Source organism: Hyperoodon ampullatus, assembly GCF_949752795.1.
Source record: "Hyperoodon ampullatus genome assembly, chromosome: 9".
NCBI classification, from domain to species: domain Eukaryota; kingdom Metazoa; phylum Chordata; class Mammalia; order Artiodactyla; family Ziphiidae; genus Hyperoodon; species Hyperoodon ampullatus.
In genome coordinates this window covers 42,446,250-42,467,418 of record NC_136922.1, presented here as the reverse complement: position 1 = coordinate 42,467,418, position 21,169 = coordinate 42,446,250, and positions in this window count along the sequence as shown.

Below are 21,169 nucleotides of genomic sequence, written 5' to 3'. Positions count from 1 at the left end.
TAAGGGCTTTGAAGAAACTAAAACAGTTTATGTGTGATTTTTCACATCAAAGATTCATGTGAATTTGTCTTCTTTCTTGAAAATGAAGCTGCTTTATAGCCAGTATGGTAAAAATAGATCTAAAAGTAGGATACAGAGAAATACAAAGCAGACTATTGTAATATACTAAAGAAACCATATAGGTGTGAGGATATGAAGACTGTCGAGAACTAATTTTACCTGGGATGGTGGGAGTGCATAAAAATGCCTTACTTTGTTTATTTCCTATATAAGTTGCAAAAATGTGGCATGACGTATGGGAGAACTGGTCAATCATCATGACTATAAATGAATTATATTTAAACAAAAATATAGTTTGCAGTGACTGCTTATATTCAAGAGCAGCCTTGGAGATGACAAACCGATTGGCCGATTTTAGAATTCCTCAGAAATTCTGTTCACAGGTTTGATTCAAAATGCACCTAGCATCATTAACAGGGTCTCCTTTTGAATGTTGTGGATTCTGAAATTCTTTCCTAGCACAGGAATGGCACAGAAGGTACACACTGATTTAAAAGTATTTGGCTGTGTCTAGGACAGGCTGAGGCAGTAAGGATGAATGATTGAAAGGGCCAGCTCTGGAGTCAGATGGGCTTAAGATCACATGCCTGTTCTTCTGCTTACCACCTGGTGACCTTAGGCAGATTATTAACCTGTCGACACTGTATCATAAAGTTGCTGCAGAAATTAAATGCTTAGTTTAGTATTTAGTATATAGAAAATCGTCAACAAATAATGACTTCTACTATTATTGTTTTCGTTGTTACCTGACATCAGTCTGCCTACAAATATTTATTAATCAGCTCATTCATTTAAGACAATGATACTGTTTATTAAGGACCAACTCTATTTTAAGTACTCTACTAGGTACTGTGCTAGTTATTATCTATGCAATGAGCAAGCAACTCTTAATTTTGCCTGTACTCTTGTAAGTTCCTTACAAGTGCCAAATTCCATGATGAATTAAATGAATCTAAGAGTAAAAGATTCATGGCCTAGATCACAGGTACTAAACAATATGGTTAGAAGCCCTGAATTAAAGGAACAAAGGAACTGAGCTTCTCTTAATGAAGTTCTCTTTTGTTCCAGGGAAATAGAGAAAATCAGGCCTCTATTCTAAAATGATTACTTGAGATCCCAGGATTTATACTTAAGACCTTAATCAGAAAAAATATTAATATATTAAAAATATAAAATATATAGTATATGAATATTATATTTTATAAATATTACATATGTATAAACATATATGTGTATCTATGTACTCATACACACAAACATATATTAGTCTTAACATATTAATTCCAAATATTCTGATTTACAAATCATTTATTAATATATTCAATCCATTAGATGGCAAATAATGAGCACACTGAAGTTTCATTTGTTAAATAGTTCTACAAATATGTAGTGATTGCCTACTATGAGTTGGACATTCTTCTGATGACCTGAACATAGAGCAGTGAATTAAACTAACTCTCTGCTCTCATAAAGCATATATTGTAATGGTATATTCTAATGGACAATAGATCAAAAGTATTTAAATACATATGTAGGCTAACAGGTGAGCGCTTTCAGAAAAAAAGTGTCAGGAAAGGAGAAAGGGAATGATGGGAGGGGTGAGGTGGGTTGCTGACTTACTTAGGAAGGCATCTATGATAAGGTGAAATTTGGCCAGATAATTGAAAGAAATGAGAAATGCAGGTAGTCATGAGGGTATCTGGGAGAAGGGCATTCCCGGTAGAGGAAAGAGCCAGTGAGTGTCTTAACAAAGGAGTCCAAGGAGAACAGTGGTGATGAGGTCAGAGTGGCTAATGACATTCATATTATGCAAGGCCTCGTAGGGCAATGGAAGGACTGTGGCTTTTATTCTAATTGAAACAGTGAAAACCCATGAAGGCTAAAGCATTGAAATATCATAACATGACTTACTTTTTACCATTTACATATTTTCTTTTTTATCTTTTTTTTCTGTTTATTAAGATATTATTTACATGTAAAAATCATAAAATGTAAGGATACAGATTTATTAATTTCGATCATTTTAGATGAGTGTAACTACCACCACAACCATCATATAAGGTTGTTCCCCTACAAACTGAAATCAAACAAAACAGGTAGGTACTGATCTATATTCTTCCCTCAAATTTATGGACTAGTAATCATAGCTAGAATATATGAAGAATTTCACAACTCAACAATACAGTAACAATCACCTAGTAAAAAATAGATTAAAAATTTGAATAGTTCATCAAAGATATAGAAAATTAAAATAAGTACATAAGCAGAAGCCCAGCTTCCTTAGTTACAGTGTTAGGAAAATGCAAATTAAAACCACAAGAAAAAAAAATCTATACTTCTTATTATTGGTTTGTTCTTACACATTGGTGGATAGAATTCCATTGTGTTTTCTTTTGTTTTCATCCATTCAACAGTTGATGGACATTTGGGTTTTTCTAAATTGGGGCTATTATGAATAATGTCTCTAGAAATATTCACATATAAATATTTGTATGAACATAAGTTTCATTTATCTTGAATGGATGCTTAGGAGGGAATTAGTAGGTCATATGGTAAATTTCTATTTAACTTTTAGAGAAACTTCCAAAATGTATTTTCAAAGTGATCTAGCTATTTTATAATCTCACAACAATTCTTGAGGGCTCCAGTTTTTCCACATCTTTGCCAACACTGTTTTTAAATTATATGTTCTATTAGTTTTCTATAGCTGCATAACACATTACCACAAATTTTGTAGCAAATTTTATTATGATTCTCTTTTGTGTGCTGAGTAGTTTTTAATCTCATTGTTTTGAAGACTCTCCTTTTGCCTTAGGCTTTCACCAGTTTAACCATGATGTGCCTACATGTAAATCTCTTTGTCTGTATCCTTTGTGGAGTTTGATAAGCTTAGTAGGTATATATATATGAATGTTTTTAATCAAATTTGACATGTTTTTAGCCAGTATTTCTTTAACTATTTTTTTTGCCTCTTTCTCTCCTCTACTTTTATTTAAAACCATAGAGCACTAACCAACTAACTCTGCCAGGGGCAATTAAGGAAGATTTCAGTTAGATGGTGACTATAAAGTGTATTAAGCTGAACTACAGTACACTGGATACTTAGAGATACTTATCAAGGAAGAGTGGTGAAACTTAATCTCAGAAATTTAATAATCTATTCAGAAAAGCAAGTAAATGATACATATTTTACAAATAAAATTCAAGGGAAAGAACACATTGAATCAGTGTGGATGAGATAAATAGAAGAAATCTTCTTTGATGAGTGGATGTATAATAGGAATGCCAATAAAATATGTTAAAATATCTACTAAATCTACAACATTTTGTGAATTTCAAACTTAAGTAAATGCCAGTAAACATATATTTATTCAGTTTCATAATAAACTTAACTGATACATAGTATTTTATTAAAAAGTTTAACTTTGATGGTAGATATATAATCCAAACACTACTTGAAGAATTTCCAAATTACCCTTTCCTGTGTTAGATTAGAATATATCATAATCTGAACATTCACTCACATACTCATTTTTATTTATATATAAAAACATATTTAAAAATTTTATATAAAAAGAGCTGCCGTGTTTCCTAATATACAGATGTATTAGGTCCTGACTAAGAGGGGGATTAAAATGTTTCCAGGGCCTATGAAAAATGAGGGAGAGGGAGAAATTATTTTTGCATACATTACCTGTGCTTTTGTATAATTATTTAATATAACCAGATTCTTAATTTAAATTTAATTCATTAGAACATTCTTCTTGATTTTCAGTTAGCCTGAAATATAATTTGACATTTGGTTATTTAGAAATTAGTTTTTTCCCTACTATAGAACAGAGATAATAAGCCTTCCCATTCTCTCCCAATTTACCTACCACACTGTCCTGTATAAATTTTTCCAAGAATAGAAAATCTTCCAAAAGGAAGATATTGGCTAAAAACTACAAATCCACTTTTTAAATGGAGCCATTATCAAATATAGCCTTCAACTTTAAGTCAACTTTTATAAAATTATTATCTCCATTTAAAATCTTCCCATACTTTAAAAAATGAAATAAAAATTTTATGACCTATATGACATTTTTCTTTAATATGTAAATATGTTGATGTTAAAAATTAAAATTCTTACTGAAGATGATTGTTATATAGTCCACTGTATAGTTCAGAATGATTGGACTCACCTTTGATGAATAAATCCACCAAAGGTATTGTGACTAATATCTGTTTCAAGACAATAGTGTTGATAATAAATCAAGATAAATCTTAATGGGATGGGAGAGAGACGCAAGAGGGAGGAGATATGGGGATATATGTATATGTATAGATGATTCACTTTGTTATGAAGCAGAAACTAACAGACCATTGTAAAGCAATTATACTCCAATAAAGATGTTAAAAAAATAAAATATAAATACAAACAAATTCACACAGAAAAAAATATGTCATAAAAAAATAAAAATAAAGATCTCTAAAAAAACAAAAAAAAAACAAAACAAAAAGGTAAATCTTAATGAAATAAACAGAGAAAGGGAAGCATTTAGCTTCAGGTGAATGATTTGAGCTAAATGACATTTTAGTTGACTAAACAGAAATGAAAGGTGGCTTCACACCTTCTGGAGAAAGACCGTTCAAATTTGGATTGAAAATCTACATAGCAATTCTTGGTTCTGAGGCAGGTGTATCCTTCGAGTACTAATACCCATCAGTTCCACTGGGCAGGTTAATGTGTTTAGATGTTTATAGCTAAATCATGTTCTTATTCCCAGGTCTTTCACAGTATATCTTTAAGGGGAGTTCAGAGACAGTATTGAGAAGATATTCTCAGATCCATAATTTGCCATAAAATTCTAGTACTTTGGTAGTGTTCCACACCCAGTGGTATTGAAAAATACATATAGTAGAAATCACATCTTTTTTTTTTTTTTTGCGGTACGCGGGCCTCTCACTGTTGTGGCCTCTCCCGTTGCGGAGCACAGGCTCCGGATGCGCAGGCTCAGCGGCCATGGCTCACGGGCCTAGCCGCTCCGCGGCATGTGGGATCTTCCCAGACCGGGGCACGAACCCATGTCCCCTGCATCGGCAGGCGGATTCTCAACCACTGCGCCACCAGGGAAGCCCAGAAATCACATCTTTAATTAAATTGATAGCCCCATCATGAAATTCTGCTACATAATTAATGGCCAAGATGCATAAGATTTTGATTAAATCAAATTAGTTATTATAAACAGTACATAAATCATGAAACCTAATATTAATTAAAGTCAAATAATTTTACAGATCTTCCTTTTAAAAAATACACTAGGTTCAGTGATGAGAGCACTCTACCACCAGTACTCAATAATTTTTAATGGCAGATACTCAGATTTATTCTTTTGGCCAATCATAAATTAGAAGTCCTTCAACAATAACAGGACAAAGCTGTTACTAGAGATTTATAGGAATTCAGCCAGAATTATGTCATTTATTCTTTCTTTCATGCACTTAAAATTTAATATCTACCAAGTGCCAAATATTTTGGTATATGTGTGGAAATCAATTATATTTACCTCCTAAAGTTCTTTGGTTAGCCTATCATGACACAGGTTAGGTCAAAACTAAATCATTTATGTATTTCCTGAGGACAAAGTGATTTGTAAGATCAATATTTAAATTTTCTTCTGATTCCAGTTAATAATTTAGCTAAAGTCATCCTATATTCTGTGTACTAATGATGAGTGGCTCTGAAAAGTACAATCATGTCAAACAAATGACAGTATCTCAAAGGCACAGAAGCCAAGTATAGGTTACATATGGCCACAGAGGAACTGCTTTCCAGGAACCAAAGATGCATAATAAGTTGGCTAGGATTTCCATCACATAATCTCCTTAGTTACAAGGTAACATTTAATTCAGAAAAATTCAGTCAATTCAGATCAAAGAAACATTTTTGTATATCCACTCTGTACAGAGCATTTCTTCTAGGTTGTGTCTTGCAAAGTCCTTAGTATCTGTTAATATCAGCATTTAATAGAAACTAACATTTTCTGAGAATAAAACTATATTTCAGGAACTGTTCTAGGTACTTTACACTTATTATCTCTGAAACCCTGTGATAATCCTGAAAAGCTGGATGTTTTCACCCCTCATTTACTGATGAAAATTAGCATTCACTCATTAAAACTCAAATCCAGACTGACTTCAATGCTTACCCTCCCAAACCTTATACACTGGGTCACAAGAATTCTATATATTAAAAGAATAGTGACAACAGCAAAAAATCCTACAAGGTAACATAAGAACAAGTAACAAAATGAGGAGTAATAATTTCTGTGGGAGAAATCCGTAAGGATTGGAATGGTCAGATGAGGCTTCAAGAAAGAATTAATGGAGAAATGTTAATAGGTTATAGGTAAGTGGTTAGAAAGTCAGTAAAATCTAAGTAGACATGATAATAAGCATGGATTATTTGGGACACAGTTGAAGGCAACGTTTGTAAGTTCAAAAGATGTGTATATATTTTGTGGACAAATTTGCATAATGGATTTATTCTTATAGCTAAACAGAGCCAGTGAAGGTTGTTAAGCAGACAACTGGTAGAGTTTTGTAGGATTAACTGGACACTCTTATTTAAGTTGAGAAAACATAAGCCAGGCAGACCAGTTAGAAGACAATTACAACACTCTAGGCCTGTAGTTGTGTGGTGAGACTGAGTGCAAATTTAAAAAATGGGGAGAGAGGGCTTCCCTGGTGGCACAGTGGTTAAGTATCCACCTGCCAATGCAGGGGACACGGGTTCAAGCCCTGGTCCAGGAAGATCCCACATGCCTTGGAGCAGCTAAGCCCATACGCTACAACTACTAAGCCTGCGCTCTAGAGTCCACGAGCCACAACTACTGATCCTGCGCTCTAGAGCCCGTGCTCCGCAACAAGAGAACCCACTGCAATGAGAAGCCCGCACTGCAACGGAGTAGCCGCTGCTCACCACAGCTAAAGAAAGCCCACGCGCAGCAACGAGGACCCAACACAGCCAAAAATAAATAAATAAATAAATTTTTTTTAAAAATTAAAAAACAATTCAAACAACAGATTTCTAGTTCATTAGAATAATGTGAGACAATATGCGTTATATCTGAACAAATGAAAATTTAAAAAAATTTAAGAAAAATGGGGGGGGGATATATCTATAGAAGGATCAGTGTTACGTGGAGACTGGAGATGAGGTGGGAGGAGTGTGATGTAGTTCAGAATCCATTCATTCAATGTGGCTATGAGTCCTGAAAGTTTCAAAAGTATGTTCTAAACTTCCCCCCTTAATTGGCTATGACATTCTGCCAGCTGCACCCTAACTAGAAAGGAAATCTACCACAATTCTTCTGAAGAAGCAGCTATGAATTTGTCCCAGGTGTTTGAGGAGTGTGATGGAGTGGGAATAGGGCTTCGGAGAATGTAATCTCAGATCCTCAGACTCAGTGGAAAGGTTCCCTGTGGTTTTGATGTGATAGGATGGTTTCTTCTGACTAGAGGTGGAGTGAAATAAGGGGACATGGGCTTTTCATTACATTAGCTAAATGCAGGCCAAATGAATGTGTATCAGGGTTGTAGAATTCATGTCCATTTATAGATTCTGTTGCTCAGGAGAATGGGAGTAAAAACAACTGTGACTAAATTTCCTTTTCCTTTGCTATGATGGCTATCCAGATGTGCAGTGTGATTGATGCCTCTGTTGGGAAGATATGTTATTGGGAACGTGATGCACTGCTTGGTTGGGTCAGACCTCAGGATGAAATTACATTTTCCCTTTTCTCCGATCATGACATAATAGTCTCATGTTCTTTCTCTAGTTTCAAATTGTTTGTCTCTCAGTCTCTCTCTCTCCATACACACACACACACACACACACACACACACACACCATAGAAGTCTTAGTACTGTTGACTCTAGGAAGAGAAGGCACGTGTCCTGTAGTCCATCATTCAGCATCACACTGGAACCAGGAGGTTGATAGCAATCATTACCCATGAGATGGGCTTGGACCAGGGTTCCCCAAGTCCTGACTACGAGTTAGTCAATTACCTTGAATGCTGAGATTGGCTGTGATGACTTCAGAAAATTGCTATTGTTCAATGAAGAATGGTCCCACCTCAAGTCATCTACACCAGGGGTCCCCGGGCTGCGGGCTGGTACCTGTCCGTGGCCTGTTAGGTACCAGGTGGCACAGCAGGAGATGAGTGGTGGACAAGTGAGCAAAGCTTCATCTGCCTCTCCCCATCGCTCCCCATTGCTTGCATTACCGCCTGAATCATCCCCCATTCGCCCCCTGTCCGTGGAAAAATTGTCTTCCACGAAATGGTCCCCGGTGCCAAAAAGGTTGGGAACTGCTGATCTACAATGTTGCCTTCAAAAGTGCTTTGAAATCATCACAGGGGATGTGGAATCTCAGGCCCTACCCCAGAACTACTGAACATAACCTGAATTTGACAAAGTCCCCAGTGATGCATGTGCATATTGCAAACTGAGAAGCATGTCTTTTCTTAAGTTACTTTGATCATCAGTTTTTCAGCTTATACTTTCAACAAATACTGATTGATAAGAGTATTATCCCTAATTTAGTTTACTTCTCAGTAGCTCAGGACACTTCTTGAGGCAATGTAGACACTTAGGACAGATTTTACACCACCATTCCTTGTGGTAACTTTATACTGTCAAGGAGAATGCATTAATTGTTTCTCTTCATAACCTCTTCAAATCACTATAAAGAGAACTAAGCACATATTTCATAAGATTTCTAAAAAAACTTTATTTGCAAATCTAGATTTTTAACACAGCACAGTCTCATGGCTGATGAAAGTACAAATTTATTTGACATAAGTGCTGGTTTCAGTGAAGTCAGCCCAAGATATTTTTCAGAAATGTGTTTCAAAGGTGAGCCATTTGATCTAAAAATGTTTATGGAAAATTTATATTCTTGTGGGGTTAGATGGATATCGATTGTGACTAAATTAAGTCTCTGTTAACTACTGGAGGAAAAATACTTAAACATTGCTCGTGACATCACATTAACAATGAAAAATTCAGCTGGATTCAATGTAAAAAAGATGTGTAATTTGAAGCTTTTGCCACATGAAATAAAAATATGTGTCAAGGAAGTCACTCTTAAAATATCAAAAATTATCATTCCCCCATACAAAAAAACTAGTGGAATTATAAGGTAAATAGGGTAAAACATTAAAATACATCAAATATTTAATTATACATATCGATCACATATATTGTTCCTATTCATCTGTTAAAACATCAAGTTGCAAGTAGAATCAGTGTTCAGAAAAATTTGTAGGTCAAAAAATGGCCAAATGTAGAGAAGATTCCAAATCATTAAACCCCACATTTCAAAACCGGCTGCTGGTAATTTGACCAGTTTGTATTTCTTTGGCATCAGCAGCCATTCTGCTAAGGCAAAGTAAATGTCATAAAATATTTTGTTTTCTAGCAGCCATTGGCAAATAATTGGCATCTGTTTTCTGTTGTCTAGCTGCAGTTATGTTTTCTGAAACAGAAGCTTCCATCCCTCATCTAATAACTTGTTGATTTAGGATCCCCTAGGGACCAAAAAAAAACTTGTTTGAGGGGAAATAAAGAACCGTGAAAACATGTGGACTTCAGAAACATGGATTGATTCATAGTGCATTCCATCATAAGAGTGTTTGGACTCATCTGTCTCTAAAAATAAATAAGAACAGGAAATAAGTAACTCTCTTTTGGTAAACCTAAAACAATGAAGTTTCTGTATGGCAAAGCTGAAAAGAGACAAAGGTCCTTTTAAAAATAATTTTCTTCTCATTCACCTTCAACTACTTTTTGACAAAAGCCAAAAGCGTTAGTTGTTAGAAATAAGGGGGCAAAATCTCCAGAGTGGAGAAATTGGGCTTGCCTTGAATTTAAACACTTTTAAAAGCTCATTTAAGTGGGGGATGTGATTACTTGTAGAGCAGGAAAGGCACTTAGAAATGCAACTGTAGGAGCCTCTCTGTTTTTAATGTTTAAGAGCAGATAAAACGCCACTTTCACTGACTTCAGGCGTTCTTCTGGCTGAGGACTAGGCCATTAATAGTCATTAACACTCTTTCAAATGTATTGCCGGAGTGGTAATGAAATCAACACCTTCTCATTTTTATACTGAAGCTCTGCCAAAATGCATTTGGTCTTATCACTACATAGCGATGTGTGATGTGCTTGCTACCTAAGACATCAACATCAAGACTGAATAAAAACATAAATCTTTTATGATGTTGGGATGTTACTATTTTATTGTAAATCAATATAGATCAGTTATTCAAACAATTATTGTTTCCTGAATGAAGGGAGGACAAGCTAGTGGCAGTATAAACTGGGGTCTATTTTCCTATTCTGAGGTGACCATCAACTTGGGTTTTTGAAACAAATCATTCACTGGAAAGCTATCCTTAAAATTTGATTCCATGCCATATTCCCACTACTTGTCTTTTAGGGAAATGTCTCAAATAATCAGTTAACATGGTGAGTATATATTTTTTTTCATAAAACAATACCTAATCTAACCATAGGTGATGGTGGTCTGAAGTTTTATACTTTAAAGTGAATGGACAGATTTACCAGTTGATGTCCCAGCCCACCCTCCTTTATAATTATGTAATATGAATAATTGATGTTGAGTTGGTCATATAGAATATTCTTCTTGACAGAAGAAAAAATTATATTGACAGATGGACAGAAGGAAGGAAGGAACCAAGGAAGGGAGGGAGAGAAGGAGAGAAGAAGGAAAGAAAGAAGTCTTCCTTCTTAACCAGCTTTATTTAGAATTTCATATTCTTTCTTCTTCCTGACCTTTCTTCACTATTGAAACATATTTGTAGGGTGAAACTACACCTTCCCTTCCCCATGTCCCCCATCAAGCTGTGACTCATGGAGAAAAGAAACAAGTTAGCATGGCAGATAGCGACACCTGTGTCCACACTTTCCCAACACAGACCACAGCTGCTTACTCAATAACCATCTCTGCCCTACTTAATCTTATTCTTTTCTGATCTCCTTTTCCTCCCAGCCCCACCAGTGACACTGGTCTACCTCCTTCTAGCAACAAATGTGTAGGAGACTAAATGTCACTGTATAATCCCCAGATGAGAAGATGTATCTTATTTCTAATCTTTGTGTTTTCAAGGACTAATCATTATGACTCATAAGGGCATTATGCTTTTTCATAGAGGATCTAAGTATAAAATAGAAGAGATTGAGGAGCATAAAATAAACATTTTACCCTCATCTATTACTTATTGTAGCTACCAGCAATGGTCTCAAGAGAATTGTCTGCTCATTTTATAGGCTACTACGATTGGGAAGTTCTATATAGTCATTCCATTTTGCTTTGGCTAGAGAACTATGTATTTATTCACATATTCATTCAACATAATATATAATTATTCAGTTGTTCCTGAGTTCCAAGCAGCATGACAGATCCTGGTTATACTAATATTAACAGGACACAGTCTTTGTCCTGAGAATTCCACATTCTGGAGAAAAAGGAAAATATGATCATAAGCAATAGATTATAATATTTTGAAATTAAGTAATATGATATATGGTATGAATAAAGGGCTAAGGGAGAAGTAAGACAGTGGTGAATGGCCTCTTTTGACCAAAAGACATTCAACTATTCTTGTACTGCCACTATACAGATCAGTGTTTATTTTGGCAGGGAGAATGCAGACAGAGAGCAGTCACATTTAGCGTAAGAAGAAAACTGGTGAACTGGAGTGCTACAGCCAACATTTTGAGACATGTCATTGAGACTTATCTTCAGGGAATCTGGAAAAACTCTGAATAATTTGGTGTACTTTGAAAATATACACAAAGACTTTGCTCCACGAAGTCGGCAATTGAGCCAAGGAAGGGTTAGAACTGAGAATCCAGGAAAGAAGAGGTAATGAATCAGCACCATCTCTTCCATACACAACTGGAGATAGATATCAAACTCACTCCACATCCTTACTTCATGGAGAGGCTGCCCTCATTACTATATGCTGGATGTCTTTAAGATTTTCAGCTTGGAAACTGAAAGTGATTAAATTTTAAAAGTGTTTCAGGATCTATACTAAAATGAACTAATTCATTTTTAGATCAATTGCATAAATAACCATAACATTAGTTGCTATTAATTTTAGCCAACAATTAGTTACTGTGGCTGGTCAACAATATTGGAAAATCTCATAGAAAAGATGGTATATTTAATAGTTTTCAAAGTCAATGTCCTCCTCCCATAGATAATATTTTTATCTCTTTTATAATTACCATTTTCATGTGAAGCGTTCACATTTTTAGAAACTTCTAGCTTCTAATACTAAAATATCTTACAGCTTTACTCTAGATCTTATCAAAGGAAGATTTTTTTCCCCTAATTTTCACTTGTTTTATATAGAAGTAATTCATTAAGTTCTGTTTTGATTGTCAGAGAAAAAAAGGGGTAATATTAAGAAAATACTCTAATAACAGCACTTTAAAGCCTGGTATGACATGAAAAATCATAAGAAATATGAAGGCAAAATTAATATTATTTACTATGTTATAGAATTTTTATTGTTTTTTTGTTAAATAAAATAGATTTTACCTAATGAGCCCTCCCCACAGACATTTCTCCTGACTCCTCTTACCTTTGATTTCAAGTATGTGCACTCTACTTTGGAGTTCTTCCTTTTCTTGAGCTGCCTAAGTGAACAAATTTCAAAGAAAAGAGTCCTTCAGCATAATCTTAGAGGATACCTACTTAAGTATGAAAAAGATAATACAGTAACTCTAATATATTTCCTGTAATTATCAATAAATGACTGAAAACTCAAGGATTGGCATAAAGATGCTCTTTCCCCAGTCACAATATTCTTGCATGAATATTTGGTATATTGTACATTGAAGTGTATCTTAGACAGATGTTTTTGGTAAGGGAGCACGTGCACGATTAACATGAGTTATGCATATGTCTGTTTTTCTAAGGCATTGATTTATGGGCACATTTTAACTTTATTTTCATCAAAAACTATACTTTAATTTCATAAGCATATTCGTCTTCGAGCTTGTAATCATGTTAGAGGAGTTAGTTTCAGTTAAAACATTCATTTTCCAACTCTTATTATTCAAGGAATGGTACATTTAGAAAAGACATTTGAATTTTTAATAATTCTCTGTGAAAATATTGTGTTAAGACTCATCTAAACATGCCAATCATATATCAGAAATTAACAATGCATTTAAATATAGTAGGACGTAGAAAGCAGCTATTTTTCTACAATGCAACTATCCAGATTATCCCAACATGTGTGCTTGGGAGGATATATGCCTTCATTTTATAGCTGACAACAGTAAGAGCCAAGGAAGGCTACAGGATTCCCATGACTGCATAGCTAATTAATGGAGTAACAGGAATAAAACATGGCTTAACTATATTCTTTCTACAGTTACCCACCTCTGAAAAATAATGAAGTCTATCTAAAACTACCCACTTCGAAATTTATTTGCACATTAACATACTCAGGTCGTTTGCCATTTTCATGTGAAGTTATTTTATTAGTAGTCATTAGTCATTATAAGCAAAATATAAGAACTAGGTTGAGGATAATCTATATTTATAATATTTATCAAGAAAATATATAAAATAAAGCAATTATTATAGTTTTTATACAATGTCTTTTGATCTTTAAAGCTCATCTAATTTTGAAAATCCCAAATCTTTATGGATTCCTTGAAGTTGGTTTTAGTTTTTGGTGAAATTCAGTTATTTTTTTCTCATAAAACCCAAGCAAATATGTTATTTAATAAATCTAAATAAAGTTGAGAGTATAATGGTAACAATGCACAGCATAGAAAAATTGATGATCTGTGTCAAATTTTGGTTCAAGAAACAAAATGAAAAATTTTATTTTATGAACAATCCCACTATTTCCATAGAGTTTCTAAGGATTCCACATATAAGATAAAGCCAGATACTTTATCAGAAAAGTATTTTTAAATCTGCTCTTCAACAATCATGTTTAAGAAAATTAAAAGGTAAGCCAGGAAATAGGAGAAAATATTTGTGCTACATATATCTGACCAAAGACTTACCTAGAATATATAAAGAACTGCTATAATTGTAATTACAGTAACAGAAACAATAATAAAAAAATAACTAGAGGACTTGAAGGAAAGGTGTAGGAATGGCCAAAAAGTAGATACAAATGCTCAACAATAACAGTCAACAATACCAGGAAAATGTGAATTAAAACTACTATGTGATAACACTTTATTCACTGGAAGAGCTAAGGAACAAGCAAAAAGAATATTATGAAGTGTTGGTGAGGATATAGAGAAACTGGAACTCTCATATATTTCTGCTGAGGAAGTAACACAGCACAACCATTTTTAAAGAAAGGGTTGGGGCTTCCCTGGTGGCGCAGTGGTTGAGAGGCCGCCTGCCGATGCAGGGGACACGGGTTCGTGCCCCGGTCCGGGAAGATCCCACATGCCACAGAGAGGCTGGGCCCATGAGCCAAGGCTGCTGAGCCTGCGCGTCCGGAGCCTGTGCTCTGCAGCAGGAGAGGCCACAACAGTGAGAGGCCCGCGTACCACAAAAAATAATAATGATAATAATAAATAAAAGAAAGGGTTGATACCTTCTTATATAGTGAAATATACACCTACCATGTGACTTAGCAATTCCACTCCTTAGTTTTAACCAAGAGAAGAGTAAGCATATGTTTATGCGAAGACTTATACGCAAATGTTCACAGTAGTTTTATTCATAGTAGTCACAACTAGAAACAATCTATATGCCCACAGATAGGTTAATGGATAAACAATGGGGTGATAATCAGCAATAGAAAGAAATGAACTATGGACATATGCAACCGCATAGAGGAATCTCAAAATTACTGTGTTGCAAGAAAGAGCACATGCAAAGAGTAATACAAAAGCATCCATACTGTATGATTTAATTTATATGAACTTCATAAGCAGACTAATGAAACTGTATGATAGAAACCAGTGTGGTGGTTGCCTGGGGGCTGGGAATGAGATTGGGGCCACTGACTTCAAAGGGGCACAAGGAAATTTCTTGGGATGGTGGAGATGTGCTCTATGTCAATTTTAAGGGTATAATTATTTGTCAAAACTCGTTGATCTGTGTGCTTAAAATCTTTGTATTTTATTGTGTGTAAATTAACCACAATATACCAAACAAAGAAAAAAAGGAAAGAACACAATGTGGAAAAAAAGGTAGAGCCAGGGTATAATTTTGGATATTTTTTTCAGTGTGTGTTTATTATATTTTTACAATGGCCAATGTACACCTTCAAAATTATGATTTCTGTATCTCATTTACTGATGTTCAAGTATAGTAGCAAATAACATTCTTGACACCTGAAAGAGTAATTCCAATTTAATCTGAATTGTATGATTGTTATAATTCGTATGGACATGAGAAAGTGTTTGCCTTCCACCTTGTACTTTTATTTTTTGTGTCCTCTCATTCTGTAGAAGTTATTGTAGGGAGGAAAAAATTTGCCTTCTTTCCTTCTAGGTTCTTTGGCTGGCCTAACAATTAAATGGATAAAAGACAGGTTAACAGGAGAAAACGAATGAATATAACTTCTTACGTACAGGCGACCCATAAAAATATGAGACTCAAAGGCAGTTAGGCAAGTGATGTGTATATGCCATTCTGATCTAAGGAAAGGGGTAGAAGTCTTGGACTTCAACAGAGAGAAAGGCAGTTCACAGAAAGATGAGGAGAGCAGATGTTTGGTAAACAAATACCTGCCCTGCTATGCAGGTAAATCTCTCAGATGAAGAAGTTACAGCTGGTAATAGCTCTCTTCCTGGTAAAGGCCCCCTTCTCGGTGCTTTGTGACCGCCTGGAGGGGTGGGATGGGGAGGGTGGGAGGGAGGGAGATGCATGAGGGAAGGGATGTGGGAACGGATGTATATGTATGACTGATTCACTTTGTTATAAAGCAGAAACTAATTTTAAAAAATTTTTTTAAAAATGAAGTTCTTTTAGGCAGTTAAGAGGGAGGCAAAAAGCTTTTCTGAGCCTGCTGGGTCTCGGTTGCCTTCAGCTCAAACTAATGTACCTGCCAAACTGGCACATTTGTGGAGGGGCATACTCTGTTCCACTTCATTATGTAAAATCACTGAGAAAAACAAAATGCCAAATTTTTCTTTCAAATCAGTTCATTCATTCATCTCTTTATACAATGATATGCACTAAGTATTTAATCATATTCCAGAGTAAGACACACGTATTCTCTTCAACTGGGTTGCATAGTTAGTGAGGCAAACAAGCAAACAGAAAATAATGGAACAAGTGATATGATTATATCAAATAAAAGATGGAATGGTGAAGTGTTTAAGATGGTAAAGTGTTTATATACAATGCAAGACATTCTAGGGTCACCTACCACACTATGGCGACTACTGTGAAATTTCTTCTGAGGCCTTTGGCAAACTGTTGATAGGTTTTAGTCAGAGACGAAGGTGATTTGGTGTGTGTTTAGAAAGATCTCTGCCGTCAGCTTGTTGAAAAGGAATTGACTGAATCACAACGGCAAGCTGACAGTGAGCGTATGAGTCCAGGCAGCTCTCCAGGCATAGATTACAGTGTCTTGCAACTATTATAGCAGGCAGGTTAGGGAGAAATGAAGAAAGATTTGATGATTGTTTTGTTATGACTTGTGTATCTCTCAAACACTTTATTATGAGGATGCAGATATTATTATTAGGGTTTTGAGGGGTTGGGGATGACCAACTGGTACTACTGCATAGACTTAGTTTCTAGAATCTCTCACTGATCTTGTCTTTTTTTTTTTTTAATTTCAGTGTCAATGAAAATTTGTGTACCAAAATTGAAGGCCAGGAATTTTGTATAGGAGCAATCCAGACCCTGAAAGGTGAGCACTTTAGCTTAAGATTTTTATACCTGATGTTTCAATTTCACATTTTTATTTAATAATAAGCTGAAAGCCTTGGTGCATGCATCATAAGTTTTAGGGGAAAAATTGTTAATCATTAGAAATATTGCCTCTGAGAAAAAATAATGTTGCTTTGCTATACAAGAAACTTTTTAAGATGGTCTTCTAAATATTTCAGGAATATATCTCTTTAAATGCAGTCTTAACTCTACCTAATTTTGTGTTTTAGAAGATTTTTCCAGAGAGAGGTCCCATAATATTTTATATTTTTTGAAGATTTCTTTCAAATGTGGTGTTTCAGCTTTTCTTTTACTTCAGTGTTGTCCTTTTTTCATGTATTTTCAAAATTTATGAACCTGAGGATTTATACTATGTTCTTGAATAGTAACTGAGCAGGCTTCATACTTGCTCCAACTCTGAAAATACTGAGAGTTAAATGTAAACTGGATATGTTGCTTTCTTGGGATTTTTTTCTTAGATAGGAAATTCAGTGTTTTGTTTTATTTATTTACCAGATTTAACCTTATACCAATACTTTAAAATTCAACTCAAATACTTAATATTTTACAAAACATTTCCCAGATCTACATATTGAATTATTTCTTATTTTCTCTTTGATTACACATAATTCATTTGTGTCTTTGATAAAAAACTTATTCACCAATTAATTTGCTTGTTAATTCAACAAACTGCTTAAATATCTACTATTTGTCAGGCACTGAAATGGGCACTAGATGTATAGTGCTGAGTAAAATAATGCTCCCACTTTCAGGCAGCTTACACTCTTATCTGTCACATTACTGAAATCTTTCATTGTTTCAATAAATATTTATTGAATGCCTTCTATGTATGAGGCCATTGTAGGCACTTGACAATATCAGTAAAGAACATTTCAAGATATTTGCCCTTATGGGGCTTACATTCTAGCAGGAGGAGATGGTAAATAAACAATAAACCTAATAAATATGTAAGTAATAATAAGTTAGATGGTGATAAGTGCTGTGGAATAAAGAAAAGATAGAGGATGTTTTGAAGACCTGAACATACCTGGCAATTGGACAGGAAGAGAGGTGATTGGGGTCAGCCTCACTGGGGTGATATTTGAACAAATACTCGAAAGACTTAAGAGACTTGGGAAGTAGTTATCTGAGGGAAGGACATTCTGGGCAGACAGAATAGCCAATGCAAAGGTCCTAATGCAGAATATATGGCATGTTAGAGTTACAGCAAAGAAATCAGTTTGCCTAGAGGAGAACAAGCAAGAGAACAGTAGAAAAAGAGCCTGCCAGCAATGTAAAAAGTTATAGACTGATATGTATCTGTTTCCCCTCTAGAATCTTCCAAGATGTCTTGATAACCTGTTATTTCTGTGTCTTGTGCTGTGGTTGGCAAAGATTCCATGTCTTACGTCATGTTGTGTGTGTCTTCCATTACCCCCTTTATCCTCAGTACACCATACACAGCTCCTCTCTTTAAAAGTAACTTGCTTGGGCTTCCCTGGTGGCGCAGTGGTTGAGAGTCCCCCTGCCGATGCAGGGGACATAGGTTCGTGCCCCGGTCCGGGAAGATCCCACATGCCGCAGAGTGGCTGGGCCCGTGAACCATGGCCGCTGAGCCTGCGCGTCCAGAGCCTGTGCTCCACAACGGGAGAGGCCACAGCAGTGAGAGGCCCACGTACAGCAAAAAAAAAAAAAAAATAGTAACTTGCTTGAGTGAACTTCCAAAGTCTTCTTTGGTGTGTATCATGGAATATGAGGACATAAAGTCACCCTTTTAATAGTGCATACCTTCTGGCTAAATCATAGATAATTAGTAGGAAGGAAATTAAATCCACCTGGTTCATTTTTAGCAGCGCTCTAAGGGCAAAATAGGTGTTGGGCCTCAGGCTGAGCCTGCTATTTTTGTTGCACTTTTTTTTTTTTTAAGTACCATGGTCTGGAGAAAAGCCTGTCACAGAGACCAGTGGCTTTCAACTAGTTATAAGACAAGATAAATATTTGCTTTATAAAGCCAATGGCTTTAGAACCTTGCTTTTAGTCTGAGCCAGCAACAGGAAAAAAAAATATAAAAGGTATGGTCCAGAAACCTAAGTAACTTACTTTTTTTTTTTTTTTTAATTAATTTATTTATTTATTTGGCTGTGTTGGGTCTTCATTTCTGTGCGAGGGCTTTCTCTAGTTGCGGCGAGCGGGGGCCACTCTTCATCGCGGTGCGCTGGCCTCTCACTGTCGTGGCCTCTCTTGTTGCGGAGCACGCGCAGGCTCAGTAGCTGTGGCTCACAGGCACAGTTGCTCCGTGGCATGTGGGATCTTCCCAGATCAGGGCTTGAACCCGTGTCCCCTGCATTGGCAGGCAGACTCTCAACCACTGCGCCACCAGGGAAGCCCAGTAACTTACTTTTTGGTTGGACTTGAAAGAAATTTTTCAACTGATTAGTTGTGAGAGTAATCATTGGAGGCTTTATATCCTATTTAACAGAACATCAGTCCCTGTGTAGCTACCAGAAGGAGACGTACTAGCGAAGATGCTCATGAACCAAAACTCTAAATACATAACTCATTCCCTCTTATATTTAGCAAAGCAGAATAACACACTGGAGGAAATCAAACTGACCTTCACCCCAAACTCGGAGTCTCACTCCCATTGCCATCAGTTTATGCCCAAGGGTTGACCCAGGTTTGTTTTTAACTCTGACTTCCTCGCGAGCTCTTGAACCCCCGGACTCCCTCCTTCCCAGCATACTGAAGCTCCCTCCCAAGTCCCTGACATTTCCAGTGAGGGTCACTGTATTTATTCAGTGCCAATAACTGAGGAATAAATTCATACATGTTGGGTAGGATCTTTACTATTGTTTTGCAAATTAGCCAACTGAAACAAAATAGTGATAATGTGTTATTATGGTTAAGGTTAATAAGCTGCTGATTACCTCTAGAGGATACAATTGCAGACACATTATTTAAAAGGCCTATTTTGTTGAGCTAACTAGTAAATGAACAGAATATTTATGTGCATGGTGTATTAACATGAGCATGGAACTTGGAGCCTGGTAGAGCTAGTTCAGTGTGTTTTTCGCTCTTCTCTCTGCTTCCTCCTCAATGTCAGCATCATCCTGAGGTCTGGTCCCTGGATTGTTGTGAACTGCCATTTATAATCCATGAGATGACCAGCAAGTTACTTTACCTCTTTGAGCCTCGGTTAAATTAATTGCACAGTTTGGTAATGTTCACTTGCCTATTGCTCACAAGAGAGATGGCTATTTAAAACACTTTTTCTCCATCTGGGATCATATGTGATAATTTTCCCACTTTCTTGTGTGCCATTTGTAAAAGATAAATTTAACTTTTTTTTTTTTTTTTTTTTAGTAAAAATAAGGTTTATTACTCTTAACCAAAATGATACTGCCCCTTAGATGTAGTCAAGGCATTACTTGTAAGCTGTCTTGGTCACCCTTGGAATCCAAGGCCACTCACCGATCTATTCCTCAGGAATGCAGTACTGTAGTGGATAGATTCCTGGTCTCTACCAGGTAAAGAATGCATTCTTCTGATCCCCCCCAAATAATGACTTTGGATATCTTATAAATCCCATTTTGTAGCTACTGAAAATCTGGCTGGACATTTCCACATTCAGAATTGCCAGTGACACTCAATAACTGGCTACTTTGAATATGGCATTGACTACCACTAGGCTTTGTCAAACAAGGATTTTTAAAAAGGTATCCAGTGAGTCAGAGGTAGATATAACTGTTAGTTTAGGGTCCACTTTGTATGGGAGATGATGGAAGAAATTGTCATAACAACTACTTGAGTTCCTCCCTTTCTTTGCTCCTGAGAGCAGATTGCTTCTTTGATATAATTGATGTTGAATTCCTATCCAGAATCCATTCTATACCTCCCCCATTTCTAATAGCACCTAGGTTTCCCTTCAGGCTTTCATCTTCCTCAGGCAACCTGTACATTTCTGGAGGTGGGCCTGAATCCTTCAACCAATCAACATACCCCATTCTCCAGGACAGTCACTGTCATGTGACCTGACCCAATTAGGGTGATTCTGGGGACTCTCCTATTATCATAAGCCAGAAAACTACCTTTCTATCAGCAACTAAAAGAAAGAATATAAAGCTCCAATCACTCCTGAAAGAGAGCCTAAAGCAACACAGA